Genomic DNA, 22,602 nt, shown 5'->3' with positions numbered 1-22,602 from the left:
GGGTAAACATAAGTTTAATAATTACAGGGAATGTTACAAACTGATTGGGCTTCAAGGCTGACCGCTTTAGGGTGAGGCATCATTTATTAGAACGACACCCACAACCAGAGATTCACTCTCCTCAGACACGCTGGGAAACTTCATCTTCTCTGCCGACTACTCTAGGTAATGCTTTTAGAGGTACTTTTATGTATGCAATTTCAATGGTAACCCACACAGTAATATCATTAGATTAAAACAGATTGTGTGTCATGATGAAGAAGACCTTCAAATCTGCTGTTGATAAAACTACTGATATTTTTTTCTAGCTTGTGAAAATGGAGTCTTTGACTGCAGCAAACACAGAGTTCTCCCTCAACCTGTTCAAGGAGATCAGCGGAGGAAACGCATCAGGAAATGTGTTCTTCTCTCCTGTCAGCATCTCCTCGGCTCTGGCCATGGTGTTGCTCGGTGCAAGAGGAAACACAGCAGATCAGATGATTAAGGTGATCTCACACTTATACAGTATGTTTTATGGCCTGTAGTTCAGAATGCAAACTGTATATAGGCTATATGTGTGTGTTTCATGCATCATCATGTGCAGTATTTTAAACTATTATATTTTGTTTTTTAATACTAACTCTATAAATTCTGGGTTGTTTCAACCCATGTTTGTTTCAAATATGGACAAACCTAACTGTTGGGTTAAAAACTGAATAAAAAAAGTTGGGTCTGAATTAAAAAAATAAATAAATTAAACGGTTGGGTTTGCCCATATTTCACCCAAACATGGGTTGAAACAACCCAGCATTTTTTTTTTTAGAGTTTATATGTTAAACAAATCAGAATAGTGAGGTTATCTTTATTAATTCTACCCACAATAATGCTGTGCAGGTCTTGGGCTTTAAAAACCCTCTCAAACCCGACGCCGCGACTCCAGGACATCATGATTCAGTGGACCAAATTCATTCCAACTTCAGCAAGTTCATGAGTGAGCTGAACAAACCAGGAGTCCCGTATGCGTTGAGTCTTGCTAACCGCCTCTACGGAGAGCAATCCTACCAGTTTGTTGAGGTAAGATTTGGTTTATTCACTGGAGGTTCTGGAAATGTTCTCAACTCTAATATCATTTGCACCTCAAACGGTTTGCTGTATTACAGAAATTCCTTGATGACGCAAAAAGCTACTATGAAGCCAGACTGGAGAAGGTGGACTTCAAGAACCAATCAGAGGCTGCTCGTGTCAACATCAACCAATGGGTGGAGAAAAAAAACACAAGGTGAAATCCAGCATAAACTTACTCCACAAATAATTCTTTGATGTGTTTTTGCTGCTTTTTAAGTTCAGGGTCTTGAGTTGAGCTATAAAGTTCTTTGGAGGTTAAAGTTTTGACTTTAATGCGGTTTTTATTTGGCCAATAAGTTCATAAAAACTTTATTCCATAAGAACTTTGAGACAGATGCTTTAATAGTGTTTTATTTCTTTTTTTATTTAGACTTACATAACCATAGAGTGTTAGAGATTCAGTAAATTCATTTAGGCCTATATGAAAATCAATTAAATCACTGATCAAAGTAAACAATTTGTCCATTTGTATTTTAGAGAAGATCAAGGACTTGGTGCCAAAGGGAGCCATCGATGAGAACACAGAACTGGTTTTGGTGAACGCCATCTACTTCAAGGGAAACTGGGAGAAGAAATTCCCAAAGGAAGACACCAGAGATGGGCAGTTTAAGCTGAACAAGGTGACATTTCATGCTCTTTTTTAAAATAATTTTAACAGTCTTAAAAAGAGCAGTTATAAAGTGTTTCCACTAATGTTTGGCAGATTCAAACTAAACCAGTGGAGATGATGCATCAAATGGCGCACTTTCCTCTGGCCTTTATCCCAGAGATCAACAGTCAGATTCTGGAGCTGCCGTATGTCGGGAAGAATCTCAGTATGTTGATCATCCTTCCTAATGCGATGGAAGACGACACCACTGGCCTTCAGAAGGTGAGACAGCACAGATTCTGCTAGTATGGTGCTTTGTTTCATTATTTGGAACTGTTGTTTAACCCTATAAGTGTGCTCTTGTCACAAACTACTCAGAGACAGACACACACAGGTTAAGGATCCAAATGAAGCTGTTTATTGGGGCAATCCAGAATAGTAATCCAAAAAGACAGGCAAATTATCAAAACCACAAGGCAAACAATCCAGATAACAACAGGGAAGAAAACACAGGCAAACAGGAAAATCCAGAAAACCAAGCAGACGATCAAAAACTATTACACAGGAAACCAGAAAAACACTCAGAAATGCAGTGTGACACAAACAAGACTTCTCAAAGTATGAATGGGCTTATATAGGCAAGAGTAAATGAGATAATAACACACAGTAATCAGAACACGATTAGTGCAGGCAAGGGGTTATGGGAAATGTAGTTCATGATATGATCAAGTAGACAGTAAGAGTGCCCTCTAATGGCTATCATCGGCACTTCAGCTGACAGGTGTGACAGCAGCAAATTTCTTAGAACTCTAAATGATCAACATGATCAAACGGCAAAACATGTTGCACACAATCTAATACATGCCTTCTGTAATCTTATTGATAGTCTATATATTTTAGCAAGTATAAAGGCCATTTTTTAAAAATGTCCACCTTCAGCTCAAAGTTATTTATTTATTTATTTTTTTTAACTGTGAAATCTTTACTGATTAATATCAGGTAAGTGTAAGAATATCTTTTATATTATTTTGATGAACACCTACTGGGGTTTAGTTGATTATCCAGAAATATTTTTAAGTATAAAATATGATCCATCTGGCTTTTGGTGAGCATTTATTTGTTCATCTCAATCATTGTATTGCATTGCATTACATGTTTTAAAACTACAGAGCTTTGATCATAAAACTAAGTACTAATACATTATAGAGTGACAACTGATATTTAAAGGGAACCTATTATGCAAAAATCACTTTTAAATGGCGTTTGAACATAAATGTGTGTTGGCAGTGTGTGTACACAACCACATTAGTTAATGCCTAAATGCCTAAAAATGTAAAAGTTTTACCTTATAAATAGAATTTAGTTTAATTTTAAAATCCGTTGCCGGAGTTTAGTTTAGTTTATTAGTTTATAATGACGTGACAGTCCCTTTTGATTAAAAGAGCAAATTTAGCCTCTACGGCTAATTTCCAGCTGTAGTCCCTGGCCAGTTGTTAGTAGGCATACATCAAATAAAATACATTACAATTATATTTGCAGCAGGGCTAAGCAAGAGGGAGTAAGACATACAAACGTGTGGCACACAATTGAGGCAAGCACAAACAAACAAGCACAAATTACAAAGGCAATTAAAAGCAGTTCATGCATTAAAACAGTACAAATCGACATACAAAATAATCACACAGAGGACACATTGAAACACATACAGGACCTAACATTGAGGCAGGCAGCAGAGATCTAGTGGCAGCAGCATGACCATGTCACATCAAATACACATCACATCAGTCAGATTAATGTGTGCAGTTGTAATTGTCGGACAGCCAGTTTTTAAGGTGTGTAGTAAAGGTGGAATACGTATGTATGTCTTTGATTATAGTGGCCAATGAGTTCCAGTTTTGTATTGCTGTAACAGAAAATGATAATTGACCAAATGTGCTTTTCCTGAATGGGATTTAAAGGTCACCTCGTGTGGTGCTTCTGGTGATCTGACTGCTATTATTACGTTGGATTATGAATGAATTAAAAGGAGCAGGAGCGGTGCAAAATTTTGTAGACCAGAAAGATGTTTTTGTATTTGATTACATCTTCCCAGCTTAGCAGTTTATGGTTATAAAGAATAATACAATGATGTGAACTGTTAGGCTTCTGGTCCAAAACTTTGAGAGTTTTTTTTTTTATAAAGAATTGCTAATGACTTTAGTGATAAACTGTTAGTTTGTCCCCATCTTATCAGACAACATGTTAGATGTGACACAATCATGGCATCCATAAATAATTTGGTAGCATTAAAAGTAAGTGCATTTCTAATATAATATAATAAAATTGGCTAAGCTAAATTTGACCCTATTGCACACTTTCTTAATATGTGCTTTAAAAGAAAGATTAGAGTCAATAAAAACGCCCAATTGTGGCACAATACTAACTAATCGTTATATTTGACACAATGTTACATTGTCTCTTTGTGAAAAACATTCCCACAGTTTTACCTACATTTAGTTGAAGGCATGAACGATTTAGCCAATTGGTGATCTGATCCATAGCTATGGTCAGTTTGGCAGCAGCCAGATGTTTTGTCTTGGCATGCACATAAATTACAGTGTCGTCCGCATACATTAGTGTATTGATATCAGGGCAAACTGATGGCAGATCATTGACATATAGACTAAACAAAAGTGGGCCAAGTATCGATCCTTGTGGTACCCCTGTGCATAAATTAAGAGCTAATGAACGATGGTTGTTCACAGAAACATATTGAGTTCTACCAGTTAAATATGACTCAATCCATTTGATTGCAGAAGGGGATAAATTAAAAGTAGAGAGTTTGGCAATAAGGACCTGATGTTTGACTGTGTCAAAAGCTTTACAAAGGTCTAAAAACACAGCGCCAACAAAACCTCCCTTGTCAACCATTGCTCGAACAGTCTCTAAAAAGAAACAGTTAGCTGTTTCTGCAGAGTGATTTGCCCTGAAGCCAAACTGCATCGGATTAAGAGTAAATGGACTATTATTAAAGAAAGAGACAAGCTGCTCTGGTACACATTTTTCAGCAACCTTGGAAACCACAGGTAGAATACTAATATGGCGGTAGTTAAATATGGGAGTTACAATCGCAGTCTTCCAGGTAGTTGGAAATATCCCCTCTAGTACTGACTGGTTGACAATTTGTGTGATAGGGTAGGCTAGATGTTCATTCAGGGATTTAAGCATTTTAGAATCCTTTCCATAAATTTTCCATAAAAAAGATTTTAAGAGAATTAATAATTGCCTGGGTTTTAATTTCAGAGATAGGTTGAATGCTAAAAGAAGGCTTGCTTTCATCTATTTTGATAATATCTCCAGTTGTTAGGGGAAAATTCTGTGCGATTTCATCCACAGAATTGATAAAATATTCATTAAAGGCTACAGCTATTTGTGCTGGATCTTGTATTAATTTACCATTTAGGTTCAACTCTAACTGGTTTCTAAGTCTGTGGCTAATTCCCATCACATTCTTAATCTGTTCCCTGATCAGCTTTGTGTTACCCTTTCCCTCATTAATAATTGTTATAAAAAAATTGGCTTTAGCTTTTCTGATCACTTACTTGATTACATAATGAAGTGAACCTATGCCTATCGCTATTTAACTTGGTTTTTAATTATCTTTTTAAAGGGTTAGGGTTAGACTGTCAAATAACACTTTGAGTGTAGAGAAAAATGAATTGGAACATGATTTATTGAAAATATTTGAAAATATTTAAGTGGTTCTTCAGTCAATACTTTTTTAATGGCTTGTCAACTTTCCATTCCTCCGTTGCGTGATTCTAGTCAGCGCTGGATTCTAGTCAGTGCTTGAGCGCTGTCTATGACTGGAAAAATAATCGAGTCGCATAGCTTACATGTCGCATTAAACTGGCAGATTTTAGAATGTTGTAGGCAATTATTTTGCAAGTAATTACATGTTTAATCTTGTCTTGCTTGGATCTTTGGTGTAAACTCGTGAACGCCCCCCATGAACACCTGAACGCCCCCCTTTCAAAAATATTGTTCCAACACCCCCCGTTGTTCTCTGAACGCCCCCGTTGAGAACCACTAATCTAAGCCATTGAAGAGGTGTATTCAAGTTACTGACTCCAAGACTTGCATTGCCGATTCATGTACAATAAAATAATCGTCACATCATTGATGCTGTACAAACAGACCCCAGTTTATGCAGATAGACACACATTAACATGCCCCATTTATTATCCAGCTTGAAAAGACACTGACCTACGAGAAGCTCATGGAGTGGACCAAACCCAGCAAGATGATCCTAGAGCAAGTTCAAGTGTCTCTGCCCAAATTTAAGACGGGGGAAACCTACTACATGGGAAGTCTTCTGATCAGCATGGGAATGGAGGATGTTTTTGACCCGCAGAAGGTGAACCTTTCAGGCATGTCCTCCAACAACGACCTAGCGGTGTCGAAGGTGATCCATAAAGCCTTTGTTGAAGTCAACGAGGAAGGAACTGAAGCGGCTGCAGCCACCGGCATCGGCACCTCCGGTACTACATCTGTAAGGCCATCCTCTCCCCCAAAAATCTTCACTGCAGACCACCCGTTCCTTTACTTCATCCGGCATAATCCCTCCAATGTCATTCTGTTCTATGGACGCCTCTGTTCTCCTTGAAGATAGTGATGATGAAGTGATAATTCCAGATGACTGTGTTCCTCTGATAAATAAAATCATTAGTAAATAATTGAGTGAAATTGTCTGGATGCGTTTACTTACAGAGTCATTTAAGAATCTTGATACAGTTCTGCATGTACTGAATGTAATGTAAAATATATATTTTTTGGGGGGGATTATTCTGGGGAACCCTTATTATAATAATAATAATAATAATAATGGTCAGTTATTAATAACTAACTATGCAGGAAGTAATGCAGGACTAATACAACATTAACACTTCAGCTACTACTATTAACTAATATAGAAACAATCTTAAGTAAGTAATATCAAATTTAGGAGATAGTTCTTTATTAGGTAATCAATAATGGTCCGTCATTATGCAGGAAGTAATGCAGGACTAGTACAACATTAACACTTCAGCTACTACTGTCTATTAACTAATATAGAAACAAGCTGAACTAATCAGTAAGTAATATCAAATTTAGGAGATAGTTCCTTATTAGGTAATCAATAATTACTTAATGATATTAGCCTCATTAATAACTATTAACTAACTGACAAATTATAAAGAACATTATTGTGCATCTGAGACTGAGACGTAATCCGTCATAATTTTTACTCTGAATATAGTCATAAAATGCATCACTAATTACTCAAGTGTTAGGTCGGTACTTGACCATGTTCTGAGTAAAAAAAAAGACAATCTTCAAGAACTATAGTGACCTGGACCATTATTTTAAAGTGAAAAATTATGTTTTTCACTTTAAAATAATGGTCCAGATCACTAGTAGTTCCTGCATAGTAGTGACTAGGTAACACTTAATGTTGCATTTTATGACCATGTTGAGAGTAAAAAAACACAATTGCCTCACGTTAATGTCTCAGCCACGTTAATGTTGTGATTAGTAATTAATTAGTAATTCTTTATAATTTGTCATGATTACCTTTTAGTTCCTAATGATGCCAATCTCATTTAAGTAATTATTGATTACCTACTTAGGAACTATCTTAAACTACCGTTTGCAGGCGGATGCGGTCCAGCGATCGGTTCCATGTGCACGTGTATACCATAGACAGTAAAAGAAATGGACACAGCGACCCCATTGGATTCAACGGAGACAAAGTGAAGCCAATAGGCCTATCTGGACCTCGAGTCTTTTTGCGTAGTGTTTAAGCGTAGCGCGTCTGTGTTGCACGTCACCACGTAGGCTCACTATTGGGCGACTCTGGTCATGTGTGATACGTGGTGACGTGAAACACAGACGCGCTACGCTATTACACTACGTAAAAAAAACTCGAGGTCCAGAGAGAAGGAAATGAAAAGTGGAATAAAGTCGTTATTTTTGTTGTTTTTTGCGCACAAAAAGTATTCTCGTCGCTTTATAAACTTAAGATTGAGCCACTGGACTCACTTGGACTATATTAACAATGTCTTTAATACATTTGGGTCAGCAAGTTGAGGTGTCCATAAGCCTGCAGGAGGAGTGATCCAGCTCTCAGATTTCATCAAACATATCTTAATTTGTGTTCCGAAGATGAACGAAAGTCTTACGGGGTTGGAACAACATGAGGGAGAGTAATTACTGACAGAATTTTCATTTTTGGGTGAACTAACCCTTTAATATAAGTAGAAGTAATGCATGGAATAAAAGGCCTTCTATGTTTAAATTGTATTTAAATGTGCATATGTCAAGAGTGTATATGTGTACAAAGAGAATCGCTAATGCTGACAAAACTTTTTTTTAATAAAACTTGCTGCATAACTTCCGGATTTGAAATAAAAATAGTGAGTATGGATCAGTTACGCACTGCAAACGAAGCATACGTACTGTATGTGAAAGCACTAGCACGTGCTGCTCCTGTACCGCATAGCCTACGCACCGCAACATGCACCGCATACCTAACGGGCGTTAGTCCTACATTCGATATTACTTACTGATTAGTTAAGCTTGTTTCCATATTAGTTAATAGTAGCTGAACTGTTGAAGTTGTACTACTCATTAGTCCTGTAGAACCATTCTGGTGGAAAAGGGGTAAGCGGAGACCAGACACTTCTCACTGTACTCCTTCCCCTTGTAATGCCATATATTTTAGATGCTGTTAGATCAATGCATTTCACTTCGGCACGTTGTGTCTTGCAGTGTGAGATGAAACAGTCTCTTGACAGCTTTTGCAAGTTCTGAAACACTTGCTTTGCACTTCTCCTGCTCTTCTATTATCCAAAATGAAAGCTTAAAGTGAAGGCTGATCGTTTCGGGGGATTTGTCTCAAGTCCATTTTTTTTACCATTCACTTTTTTTCAAGTCAAAACTTAGTTTATCACCACAGTATTCAGTAATTCACCTTTGCAATTACATATTCAGCCACTAGTCACCACCATTGGAATTCAATCAAAACAAAAGCACATGGAAATTAAACAATTGTTAAGCAGTCCTAATTATTCACTCCATTTTTAAATGCTGCCAAAAATTATCCCATGTTTTTAATTTCTCCCTCACTACACTCTCCCCAGCATGCTCTGATATGAAGCAATTTCAATCATCCCATTAATCCAATCTTTATAGGGTTTAAAATCCCCCTGGCAGCTGTGAGACAACCATTCTTAATAAGGGCACTGATTTATATCCAAGAAGGCATAGTCTAGCATGTTCCACAGGTAAAATAGGCCCCATGCACTGATCCAGCAGCCATATCGCCCATGTAGCCCAAGACTGGTTACCCACTGAAGCTAAGCAGGGTTGAGCCTGGTCAGTACCTGGATGGGAGTTTCCTGGGAAAACCAGGTTGCTGCTGGAAGAGGTGTTAGTGAGGCCATCAGGGGGCGCTCACCCTGTGGTCTGTGTGGGTCCTAACGCCCCAGTAAAGTGATGGGGACACTATACTGTCAAAGAGCACCGTCCTTCGGATGAGACGTTAAACTGAGGCCCTGACTCTCTGTGGTCACAAAGAATCCAAAATTATGGCCAAATTTGCCCAGTGGCCTCTGTCAATCATGGCCTCCTAATCATCCCCATATATGATTAGATATATGATGATCCTGATAAAGTTCCCTTGGCCTCTGGAATTAAAATAGCCCCACCTCATCACACAGCCTTCACTATACCTAGAGATTGGCATGGAGTACTTTCCATAAGATCATCTCTCAATGCAAATCAAACCAGCTATTAGGCTAACTGAAATAAAACCATGCCAATCTCTAGGTATGGTGAAGGATATGTGATGATGTGGGGCTATTTTAATTCCAAAGGCCAAGGGAACTTTATCAGGATGCATAGTATCCTGGATCCATGAAGTTACTGGCCTTTAAAAATAAAAATCTGCCTGCCTCTATGGGAATTTAACATAGGGGTGTCCAAACTTATGCACCCTGTATTTTAAGGAAGAACATTTATTTATTTACGATACATTATTCATTCACAAAGAAAATTGGTGTCCTTAAAGGTTGGATTTTTCCTTTTTTTTTTTTATTAAGGCATTAAGTTCAATTTCCAAAAGATGATTTTTTAATCCTCTTTTTAGTCAACTTTAGCATGGGTGTCTAAACTTATGCATAGCACTGTATATAATGCAATATTTTGACAGCCGTCTAGTGACAACATTTTACTGGACCTTACTACTGAAAAAGGCTTATAAATCAGTCAAAACATGTTTTTATTCAATGTTTCTCTAATCGGTAGGGGTAGGGTTTGGGTTAGGTGATAAAAAAAATATAAACCTGATATAAAAGTTATGGAAATCTATGTAATATCGTCACTAATATTTGTTTTGTGTGTGTGTGTGTGTGTGTGCGTGCGTGCGTGCGTGCGTGCGTGTCATAAAGCAGACTCAGTTTCCTGCAAACTTCAGACATGAATATGCCTCATATGGTTCAATATTTGTTGTCTAAAAAGTTTCATCTTCTTCTAATATTACAGGAATGCATCAGTTGTGTCTTTGATCATGTGCATGAATTTAGACTTTTGATTTTTTTTTTAAAAAGATGTTATTAATGCTCCTTGTTTACAAATTTGGATTTTTATATATATATATATATATATATATATATATATATATATATATATATATATATATATATATATATATATATATATATATATATATGTATAACTGCATATGGGCTATGTTAAATACAATGTGTGTTTATGGCAGGCTTTCATTTGTCGGACGCTTTTATTTGATTTACAGTATTATAGTGAAACTGGAGCAACCGGGTGTTAAATACACAACATACACATGTAGGGTTTCCATGTTTTATGGGGACATTTCATAGGCATGATTTTTATACTGAACTTTCTGCTTTTTTAAATTTTCAAAAAAACATCACAGTATGATTATAAGCTGTTTCCCTCATGGGTAACAAAAATGTCCCAATAACACAGAGAGAGAGAGAGAGAGAGAGAGAGAGAGAGAGAGAGAGAGAGAGGGAGAGGGAGAGGGAGAGGGAGAGGGAGAGGGAGAGGGAGAGGGAGAGGGAGAGGGAGAGAGAGAGAGAGAGAGAGAGAGAGAGAGAGAGAGAGAGAGAGAGAAAGAGTAATTATATTTCTATTTTTCTGAGATTTAATATATTTAACGGCTAGATGCTGCTCTTCATAAGTACAATGGCCTATCTTTAAAGAACTATATATATATATATATATATATATATATATATATTTTTTTTTTTTTTTTTTTTTTTTTTTTAAAGCTAATCATTCACCACAAACAACTACAAAACTGCTGCTGCAAATGAATTTATCAGATGCGTTGGAAACCTTAACTCAATTAAAAACATTATTTTTGGCACAAACCCAAATACAGTGCAACACTCCAATCACATCAGCCCATTCTGATTAGAGAGATTCCATTGAGAATGAATGCATGCCACAGTACAAAACAGGAATATAGTTTCATTTAATATAAGTATGTTTGACTTTTTTGATCACAGTGCATCAATGTATCAATACACAAATGTATCAGTTAATGTTGTTCACATGTACTTATTATATAAACTTTTTTTATGAAAGGATGTTATTACTCAGTTTACACATTTTGGTATATTTGTGTTAGAGTTGCATATAGGTAATGTTAAATAGAGTGTGCATGCTCAGTTCTATTTAAGAAAGTGTTGAGGAAAAAAGTATTTTCTTTCTTACAAATGAAGCTCAGGAGTTTTAGGAGTCAAATTCGACTTTATTTAACAAAGCAACAAAGTTAGATGTCAGTCACTGCATTGTCTTTTGCCAGGGCGCTATTCTTGTACATTTGTATTATCTGCTGTTTGGCAATGACCATGCAACTTACATTTTTGTAAGATTCACCCCACCTGTTTCCCGTAATTTAATATTACTCCTCTCGTCTTTCTCTTTAATTGTGGAATTCTGCCAGAGGCAACATGTCCAAACAATCTTTATTTTAACCTTTTCCAAGGATCAATCAACCCTTTCCCAGAGGCAAGATGCCTCCAAGATACATGTACTTCACACCTCTTAAAAATTGCTTACACACAATTTCTGAAATATGGCTCCATTTCTCGAAACTTTATACACAAAACCACAAAACATGCAAAACTTTTCACATCTCTTGAACGCACCATTTTTGTCTGTCCCTTTAAATGCAAATGAGCTGCTGCTCCCAGCACAGGGGGCGGAGCTACAACAGCTTGTGTCCTTTTACCTCACATGCACATGCATTGAAAACTTTAAAAACGTTTAGCCTTTTATGTTCAAACTGGAGTCAGACAATGATGGAGAGACTCTAGAAGAAGTGACAACATGTAGAAGCAACAGGACATTTCTGAATGGTTAGTTGATGAATTTATGTAGCTGATGTGTAGTTATCTTCTAGTCATTGATTAGCATATTCTATGTAAATTTTAGGGTTGGTGATGTCACTAACCTGGGAGGAATATTGTGTAGTTCCTACCAGCCAATTCTTCAAAAGAAAATATCTCCCTTTGCTTTGAACTTTGAGCGTTGTAACTTTGCAGATGTTGTTTATACTCAAACAGCAACATTACACACTAACTAAAGTTAGAAAAGTGAAATCAGAATCAACCACCTCTTTAACTCTTCTAAAAATGGTGTTTTTGCGGAGTAACTACACACAAACCATCAAATGATTAGCCATATACACATCAAACTACACAAGGATGTGAAACATGTAAAACACTCTCTTGTGTCTTTTGCTTGTTCAGTGTGCAGTGGAGTGGACAGGCGTTTGTCAAAGCACTTACACATACATAAATGTGCATAAATACTTTTACTATGGTAACCTTTTAATATCGTGTTAGCTGACTCTGTCTTGTTGTATACATAGTTCCCACAGGCCAATTAATGTCACGTGACCTCCCCGGAGACGCCATCTTTGAGGGCAAAAGCTGCTGTGTTTACAATGTTTTACCATACTGTCTATGAGTTTTACAAGCAAATTTCGAATATTTCTTTCCATTTATAATGTTACGAAAATCATGAAGAGACAAAGTGACAGAGATTAAGAGACTCTATTAACACAAGACAGAGATAGGTACAATGCGAAAATTTCAGTCATAAATGGTGTGGATCCGTATGCGCTAACAAAGGAAGCACTGAGCACTGATTATGCAGCTTTGCCTCAGATACAGTATTATCATGTGTATCATTATCTGGTATTGGCTAGGAGTTTTAATACATGTGAGCAATTCCGAGCCTGGAAATATGTGCATGAATATGAATACACAGTATGAAAATAAATAAAACTCGCGTGCAAATAAATTAATGTAATGCGGAATTACTTTATACGCGGGTTCTTTAGGGACATAATCTGAGATTGCCGTGCTGGAATTTGTGTGTGTGTGTGTGTGTGTGTGTGAGAGAGAGAGTGATAGAGTCGGGGGCGCGATCGAACAGTGGAAACAATGTTGTTTTTGTATGTTTTTAATATCTCGTCATTTTGTTCATACAGGACATAATTCAAACTGCAAAGTGTTAACTTATATTTGTGTACACTCGCAATAAAAAACAACAAATTCTTGCGTGTTTTGAGGGAGTTTCTTTCCTGTTTATCCTCGCCAGCCATAACCTCTGTCGTTGTTCTGACAAAAGCTTAGTCTTCTCACATTCATGAAGTCTAATGACGGGTATACTGTAAAATCCAAATTTAACTGAACCTCCGACACGATTTAAACATCCACTGACACTGCAGGAGATCACCATTTTCACTTTTTATCACGAAATTTACTCGCTTCAGCTTCTTCTACTATTGTTCTGCCCACAGAAATGGCGCCGGGTCGGCAAATGCCCGTATGTTGTGACGTCATGTGGGAACTATGTATAGTGTTAGTTCAGCAAAATCATCTGCTGAAGTCTTTCAAATGTAGACATTCATACATGCGTCTAACTTTGCAGACACTCACCCTGCATCCCAATGTCCAATACTATCCATCCTGTATGTGAGATTAGAATAAGTGTGTCACAAAGCATAGTCTGTTGAAAAGAGTATGTCAAAAGTCCCCGGATGATCTACTATTTCCAGTAGATTTTGGAAGTGTGGTAGATTTTTCCCTAAACCTAACTATCTGGGTCTCGTCTCCAAATCGACGTCCCCACTTGATATCTCACCTAACTTGTTCCCCTAAACTTACTTCCTAAACTAGCTTCCTGCGCAGGAATAAATCGACAAACAGACCTGCAAATGTCCTTTAAATGCTTTAATCACGGCCAGGAGATCTTCCCGAGCAGTTCTCAGGGAATCTCTCCCAAGAAGCAAGGCCGGAGGATCTCAGACAAATTCCATTGAGAATCCCACCCGAAAATACGGATACAACAGTTTTTATAGTACAGAGGTATGGCATAAATGTCAGGCTGCATTATAATTTCCCTACTATTTGATTGGTTCTTCATATGCAAACCCCTCTGTTACTAGGTAAAGCAAACTTTGTTCTTGTGATTACTTATCACAAGGTTTTAATGATGACTTCATTTGTTAATCACAAGATTCTAACAGTCTAGTTTCACTTCCCCTTTCTGTATTTATACACATACACTCAAAGTCACAAGTTTTCCCCAAAGAGTTTGACACATTAAAAGCATTTTAGTTGTAATTAAACATAACTTTAAGTGTATTTAGTGTACTTTTGAAAAGGTCCATGAGCCGGGACTCGAACTCAGGTTTCCTGAAGCACAACACTACATGTCGGCGCACTTGCCCACAAGGCTATCTATACTCTCTACTATCATAGTATACTAAAAAGTATTTTGAAAGTATACTTTCAATGCATTGTTACAATGATCATTTCCAGCACACAGTTAAATATACCTAAAATATATTTTTAATAAAGTGCAAATAAATAAACTTTTATTTTTTTCAAAGACAAATGCTATTGTTTGTACAGAGATTGTATTTTTTACATTTTCAATCCCTCCCCAACCAATCCAGAACAACCTGCCTTAGATGATGTTAATTAAACAGTAATAGTACAAAAGATGATGAAAATAATAATAATAATAATAATAATTACGATATTAAAATAAAATGAAATAATTAAAATATGCACCGGTTAAAACAATGGAAATGTAAAAAAAAAAAAAAAAGGAGAGAAAGAAATGTTGGACACCACAATCAAAGGTGTAACAATGATACAACAATAAACCCAACATACTGTATGTACACATGTAAATACCTGGGAAAAAACCTGGAGCACATGCACCTGAGCATCAAAGACCACGAGATTGTCATAGAGAGGTGTGTGTAAAAGAAAAAGTTACAATACCAATGTACTCCAAAGGAAGTATATTTATGGCAGAATAAATACACTTTTGAAAAATAAACAGAATTTTCACTTCAGGTATATTTTTCTAAAATATATTTTAATAAAATATACTAAAGTACAACTGTGTTAAAAGTTGTATTGTGAAAATAGGCAAAAGCATGATGCTAATACACTTTTAATATTTTTAAAGAGTACAATTTTTGTTAGTATTTGAATATATTTCAAATACAATAAAGTATACTTTTTTTTCACTATGGTTTGTTCTCTCGATACTGACTGAGAAATCAATTCAGATGATTCAGTGAGAGAAGTCCAACCGAATGCAAGTGGATTCAGACCGTTTGACTGATTCATGATTTTGAACATAATTTAAGCATCAAAAATATATGTGCACAGTTTAGTTACACAGCTGTACCATTGAATAGGCCTGTGAAGCTATTAGCAGCCAACTGTTACTGGAACCCCCCTGGGTCACAAGGCTTTCTCAAATGCATCTGACCTTTGTAATAATTATTTCTCACAGCTTCATAACACTGCTGCTGCAATTGTTTATTACATATAAAATAAAAGCAAGCTGTCATTTGTCAGATGCTACTATCCAAAGTGGTTTACATTATTTCAGTGACAATGTGTAACCAGAGCACACAACTGTGTAACGCACACACGCACATGCACACAATGACTATTAATGTCAGAATAAATAGAAAGTTGCTTTATTTCATATGTGCAATCTTTAAACATTTTTTTTTTCCAATAAGCATGAACAACCTAAAAACTACTGTGAGAAGAAACCTTCTGAGCCAAAACCTGAAATCTTTTTCAAGAAAATCTTGTGGTTTGCAGAGTCAGCATTCTGCAGAACTGGCATTCTTTGGCTTCAGGTTAAAATGTATTTGGCACAAAATTAATATTGCCACATTTTCTGACACAATCTCACGGGAAAATATTCCATAATGAATGAGTGCATGTCATAGTACAAAACAAGAATATAGATAGTTTTCATTTAATAGAATTACTGTGCATTTTTAACATTATAGAAATGCCTCAATTAATGTTGATCACATGCACTCTCAATTGTATCTCACATTTACTTATTTATTTACTCCTAGTTTTGGGTATATTTATGTTAGATAAATACAACTGCATTCAGGCAATGTTAAATATCATGTGAATGCTCATTTATGTTAAGTAAGAAAGTAAAAAGCAAGCTGTCATTGATCAGATGCTTCTATCCAAAGTGATTTACTGTATTTCAGTGACTGCTGGAGCAACGCACACACACACACACACACACACACACTATTCATTTCAGTATAAATATAAAGTTGCTTTATATGTGCAATCTTTAAAATAAATAAATAAAATAATTCCAATAAGCACGAACAACCTAAAAACTACTGTGAGAAGAAACCCTCTGACCCCCTTGTGGTTTGCTGGGTCATAACTGACATTATTTGGCTTCAATTATGTTTTCACACTTACATGCCCAAACCTCATACATTCACACCCAAGATGACTCAGTTCAGACATAATTTACCTTTATTTTAAACAGGTAAGTACCTTCACAGCGTTGGCCTGACTGACAGATATATGCCTGAATGATATATGAATAAGAATAAATATGAACATTGCCACATTTGAAAACACACGTCACTGAGGGTCATTTTAGAATTATATTATTCGCAGAAATTATCACTGACAGGTGCATTTTTTTTATTATAATTAATAAACTACACTATCATACAACAATTTTAGGAACAATAATAAGAAGATTCAAAGGGTGCATGCTGGTTAAAAATGCAATCCAGCTTGTTCATCATAGGAAATGACATGATGACGACACAGATTAATCCTTGTTGGTTTATATCAAATTACAGTGGACAGCTATTAAATAGCATTTTCTTGAATTTGCACGGGTTTTTATGGCAAAGTTGCACATCAGCCTCTTCATTGGACCCTGGTGCATCATCCTATAAATTGCAACCAAGTGGCAAGCCTTTGTGTTTCGATTTTTTTCCCCTCCAAACCAAGATGGCCAAGGGTCAGTCAAGGTCAGGCAAGACATACCAAGTTGCTCCGGAATATCCACCCATTCCTTCTATCCTAGGAGACTCTTGTAGGTAAAAAAAATATTGCAGCATCAAGCAATAGCTATGTCAGGTTTCATATATAGACGAAGCAGGCAAGATGGTAAGTTTAAATGCTTTAATTTGCAGAATGGATCGGTACAGCGTAACAGGTGAGTTAACACTATACAGTAAGTTGAAAATCAGATGATAGCTTAAACTGAATGATAACAAAGTCTCTCTTTCTCTTGCAGATACAGATGATGAAGATTCTCTTGAAGATGGACTGAAGACAAGCTGAAGAAGATCGGGATCGACGGTAAGTATGCAGGTAGGTGAAGTAGAGAGTCTGTGAGTCATGAATAGATGTGTGTAGACAAGACCAGACGAAGAGTGAGTGACTGAGTGCTGAATATAAAGGGCTTGTTAACGAGGGAGTGCAGGTGATGATGGGTGATCGAGTGCAGGTGTGCCAAGGAGGATGATGGGAAGTGTAGTGCACACACAGATGAAGACAGATGGTGAATGTGACAATCTAATGAGTTATATCACAGTAAAATTTTCCAAGTTTTGATTTTAGATTGAGAGAAAACTCTGATTAATCACATGTCCACTGTAGTGGACCTCATGCATCAACTGCTATATTTCAGCTACAATTCATAATTATAATGTGAATATTGTTTTTGAAAATTAAAACTTAAAAACTTAATCTGCAGTGACTTTTTAACTGTAAATAAATGAGGTTTTATTTAACAAAATTCTGGAGGAGCAGGTTCAGATAATTAACCAAATTATGCACAGCTGGAGATTAATCAGTAATCAACTCAATGACAGAGTATAAATTCACAGCAGACCTATCTCTGTTCATTGAAAGTTTGTCAGCATCCCTCCTCCACCCCATCTCCTCACTTCCAGTTCCATCTACACTTACCAACTGGGGGGAGTACTTTGGGTTCGGGCCTAACTCCGAGCTCGGAGCCCTCCCCCCGGACAGCACGCCAAATACGCATAAACTTATTGTATTAATTATATGTAGATGTGAACTCGTGAAATGTATTTGTATTATTAGAATGTAATTTTCATTGACATCGAAAAAAGTCATGTGATTACATAATATATGACACTTGTAATGCATTACTTGTTAGATCAAAAAGTAATCTGATTTCGTAATGCATGTTATTGTAATGCATTTTTTTATATATATATATATATATATATATATATATATCCTAGATATATCCTATCCATCCTAGATGTATATGACTTTATTCTTTCAGCCGAACACAATCAGAGTTATATTAAAAATGGCTTCAGAAGGCCTTTATTAACCCCCTGGAGCCATATGAATTACTTTTATGATGGATAGATGCCATTTTTTGGTTTTCAACATCTCAGGTACCATTCTCTCCCATTATAAAGCTAGGAAGAGCCAGGATATTTTTAATAACTTGTTTAGTGTTTGGCTGAAAGAAGAAGGGTGGCTTGAGGGTGAGTAAATTATGGGATAATTTTCATTTTTGTGTGAACTAACCCTTTAAAAGAACGTTTTTGTTCATAACCTTGTCGAAGAACGTTCCCTGTTTGTACACTCTGACAGCTTGATATCTGACTTTTACAGAACTAGAATGGAAATTATACAGATGTTGAATTTATTAAGCAACAATTAAGGAATGCCGATATTTGCTTTTGTTTCTGTGGATCGCGGATCTACTGCAGATGAAACATCTGTCCTGACAGCAGTTTTCGCTCCTCTCCTTGACATTCCCGTCGACATTCAAAGCGACAGAACGGGCTGGATTAGTTTTAGAGGACGGTGTTGTTACACAGCTGTACCATTGAATAGGCCTGTGAAGCTATTAGCAGCCAACTGTTACTGGAACCCCCCTGGGTCACAAGGCTTTCTCAAATGCATCTGACCTTTGTAATAATTATTTCTCACAGCTTCATAACACTGCTGCTGCAATTGTTTATTACATATAAAATAAAAGCAAGCTGTCATTTGTCAGATGCTACTATCCAAAGTGGTTTACATTATTTCAGTGACAATGTGTAACCAGAGCACACAACTGTGTAACGCACACACGCACATGCACACAATGACTATTAATGTCAGAATAAATATAAAGTTGCTTTATTTCATATGTGCAATCTTTAAACATTTTTTTTTCCAATAAGCATGAACAACCTAAAAACTACTGTGAGAAGAAACCTTCTGAGCCAAAACCTGAAATCTTTTTCAAGAAAATCTTGTGGTTTGCAGAGTCAGCATTCTGCAGAACTGGCATTCTTTGGCTTCAGGTTAAAATGTATTTGGCACAAAATTAATATTGCCACATTTTCTGACACAATCTCACGGGAAAATATTCCATAATGAATGAGTGCATGTCATAGTACAAAACAAGAATATAGATAGTTTTCATTTAATAGAATTACTGTGCATTTTTAACATTATAGAAATGCCTCAATTAATGTTGATCACATGCACTCTCAATTGTATCTCACATTTACTTATTTATTTACTCCTAGTTTTGGGTATATTTATGTTAGATAAATACAACTGCATTCAGGCAATGTTAAATATCATGTGAATGCTCATTTATGTTAAGTAAGAAAGTAAAAAGCAAGCTGTCATTGATCAGATGCTTCTATCCAAAGTGATTTACTGTATTTCAGTGACTGCTGGAGCAACGCACACACACACACACACACACACACACACACTATTCATTTCAGTATAAATATAAAGTTGCTTTATATGTGCAATCTTTAAAATAAATAAATAAAATAATTCCAATAAGCACGAACAACCTAAAAACTACTGTGAGAAGAAACCCTCTGACCCCCTTGTGGTTTGCTGGGTCATAACTGACATTATTTGGCTTCAATTATGTTTTCACACTTACATGCCCAAACCTCATACATTCACACCCAAGATGACTCAGTTCAGACATAATTTACCTTTATTTTAAACAGGTAAGTACCTTCACAGCGTTGGCCTGACTGACAGATATATGCCTGAATGATATATGAATAAGAATAAATATGAACATTGCCACATTTGAAAACACACGTCACTGAGGGTCATTTTAGAATTATATTATTCGCAGAAATTATCACTGACAGGTGCATTTTTTTTATTATAATTAATAAACTACACTATCATACAACAATTTTAGGAACAATAATAAGAAGATTCAAAGGGTGCATGCTGGTTAAAAATGCAATCCAGCTTGTTCATCATAGGAAATGACATGATGACGACACAGATTAATCCTTGTTGGTTTATATCAAATTACAGTGGACAGCTATTAAATAGCATTTTCTTGAATTTGCACGGGTTTTTATGGCAAAGTTGCACATCAGCCTCTTCATTGGACCCTGGTGCATCATCCTATAAATTGCAACCAAGTGGCAAGCCTTTGTGTTTCGATTTTTTTCCCCTCCAAACCAAGATGGCCAAGGGTCAGTCAAGGTCAGGCAAGACATACCAAGTTGCTCCGGAATATCCACCCATTCCTTCTATCCTAGGAGACTCTTGTAGGTAAAAAAAATATTGCAGCATCAAGCAATAGCTATGTCAGGTTTCATATATAGACGAAGCAGGCAAGATGGTAAGTTTAAATGCTTTAATTTGCAGAATGGATCGGTACAGCGTAACAGGTGAGTTAACACTATACAGTAAGTTGAAAATCAGATGATAGCTTAAACTGAATGATAACAAAGTCTCTCTTTCTCTTGCAGATACAGATGATGAAGATTCTCTTGAAGATGGACTGAAGACAAGCTGAAGAAGATCGGGATCGACGGTAAGTATGCAGGTAGGTGAAGTAGAGAGTCTGTGAGTCATGAATAGATGTGTGTAGACAAGACCAGACGAAGAGTGAGTGACTGAGTGCTGAATATAAAGGGCTTGTTAACGAGGGAGTGCAGGTGATGATGGGTGATCGAGTGCAGGTGTGCCAAGGAGGATGATGGGAAGTGTAGTGCACACACAGATGAAGACAGATGGTGAATGTGACAATCTAATGAGTTATATCACAGTAAAATTTTCCAAGTTTTGATTTTAGATTGAGAGAAAACTCTGATTAATCACATGTCCACTGTAGTGGACCTCATGCATCAACTGCTATATTTCAGCTACAATTCATAATTATAATGTGAATATTGTTTTTGAAAATTAAAACTTAAAAACTTAATCTGCAGTGACTTTTTAACTGTAAATAAATGAGGTTTTATTTAACAAAATTCTGGAGGAGCAGGTTCAGATAATTAACCAAATTATGCACAGCTGGAGATTAATCAGTAATCAACTCAATGACAGAGTATAAATTCACAGCAGACCTATCTCTGTTCATTGAAAGTTTGTCAGCATCCCTCCTCCACCCCATCTCCTCACTTCCAGTTCCATCTACACTTACCAACTGGGGGGAGTACTTTGGGTTCGGGCCTAACTCCGAGCTCGGAGCCCTCCCCCCGGACAGCACGCCAAATACGCATAAACTTATTGTATTAATTATATGTAGATGTGAACTCGTGAAATGTATTTGTATTATTAGAATGTAATTTTCATTGACATCGAAAAAAGTCATGTGATTACATAATATATGACACTTGTAATGCATTACTTGTTAGATCAAAAAGTAATCTGATTTCGTAATGCATGTTATTGTAATGCATTTTTTTATTCATAACATCAAAAAGTAATCTGATTTCATAATGCATTTTATTGTAATGCATTTTTTTACTCATAACATCAAAAAGTAATCTGATTACGTAATGCATGTTATTTGTAATGCGTTTCCTACTCATAACATCAAAAAGTAATCTGATTATGTAATGTGTGTTATTGTAATGCGTTTCTTTACTCATAACATCAAAAAGTAATCTGATTACGTAATGCATGTTACTTATTATGCGTTTCTTTACTCGTTACATCAAAAAGTAATCTGATTAGGTAATGCATGTTACTTGTAATCCATTACTTTACTTGTAACATCAAAAAGTAATCTGAATGTGTTATGCATGTTACTTGTAATGCGTTACCCCCAACACTGATCAATTCAGATGAGATTGAAAAAAAACGTATCGCTAGGTTTCTCAGAGGAGGGCTATGATAGAAATGTGCATGTCCATCTTGAACATAATCAGAATTAACAGCTAATAAGGGTAAATCTCCATACTCTGGTGCACTGGAGGGAGCATCTGAGTGGTTTCCACAGTTGTACCTTGACAGACTGTAGAAAACTCTGATGGAATCACGTCCTCCTGTTCTGATATCAAAGATACGCGAAGTGCAACTTGTATGAAGTTGTATGAAGCCTTTGCAATATTTTGCATTTATATTTTTTGTATATATTTTATAGTTTTCAGATGATTTGATATAATTGTATTGATTAGTTTAATTCACATACTTTATCTGTTTGATTATTGTCTTATTTAATACAGTATATCTTTAGTTTAAACCATAACC

General features: G+C 36.2%; 1 pseudogene across 1 annotated transcript; it reads left to right on the top strand.

Moving 5' to 3' along the window:
- The first annotated feature begins 317 nt into the window (after positions 1 to 317).
- LOC308704934 (leukocyte elastase inhibitor-like) lies at positions 318 to 6,338 on the top strand (annotated as a pseudogene). Its single transcript has 6 exons — positions 318 to 485; positions 874 to 1,053; positions 1,140 to 1,258; positions 1,582 to 1,724; positions 1,808 to 1,975; positions 5,922 to 6,338. The product of its transcript is annotated as a leukocyte elastase inhibitor-like (transcript).
- Positions 6,339 to 22,602: the final 16,264 nt, after the last annotated feature.

Source organism: Scardinius erythrophthalmus (assembly GCF_964197995.2).
Source record: "Scardinius erythrophthalmus genome assembly, chromosome: 16".
NCBI classification, from domain to species: domain Eukaryota; kingdom Metazoa; phylum Chordata; class Actinopteri; order Cypriniformes; family Leuciscidae; genus Scardinius; species Scardinius erythrophthalmus.
The sequence above is the reverse complement of the archived record's forward strand: the minus strand, read 5'-3'. Positions and strand labels throughout refer to the sequence as shown.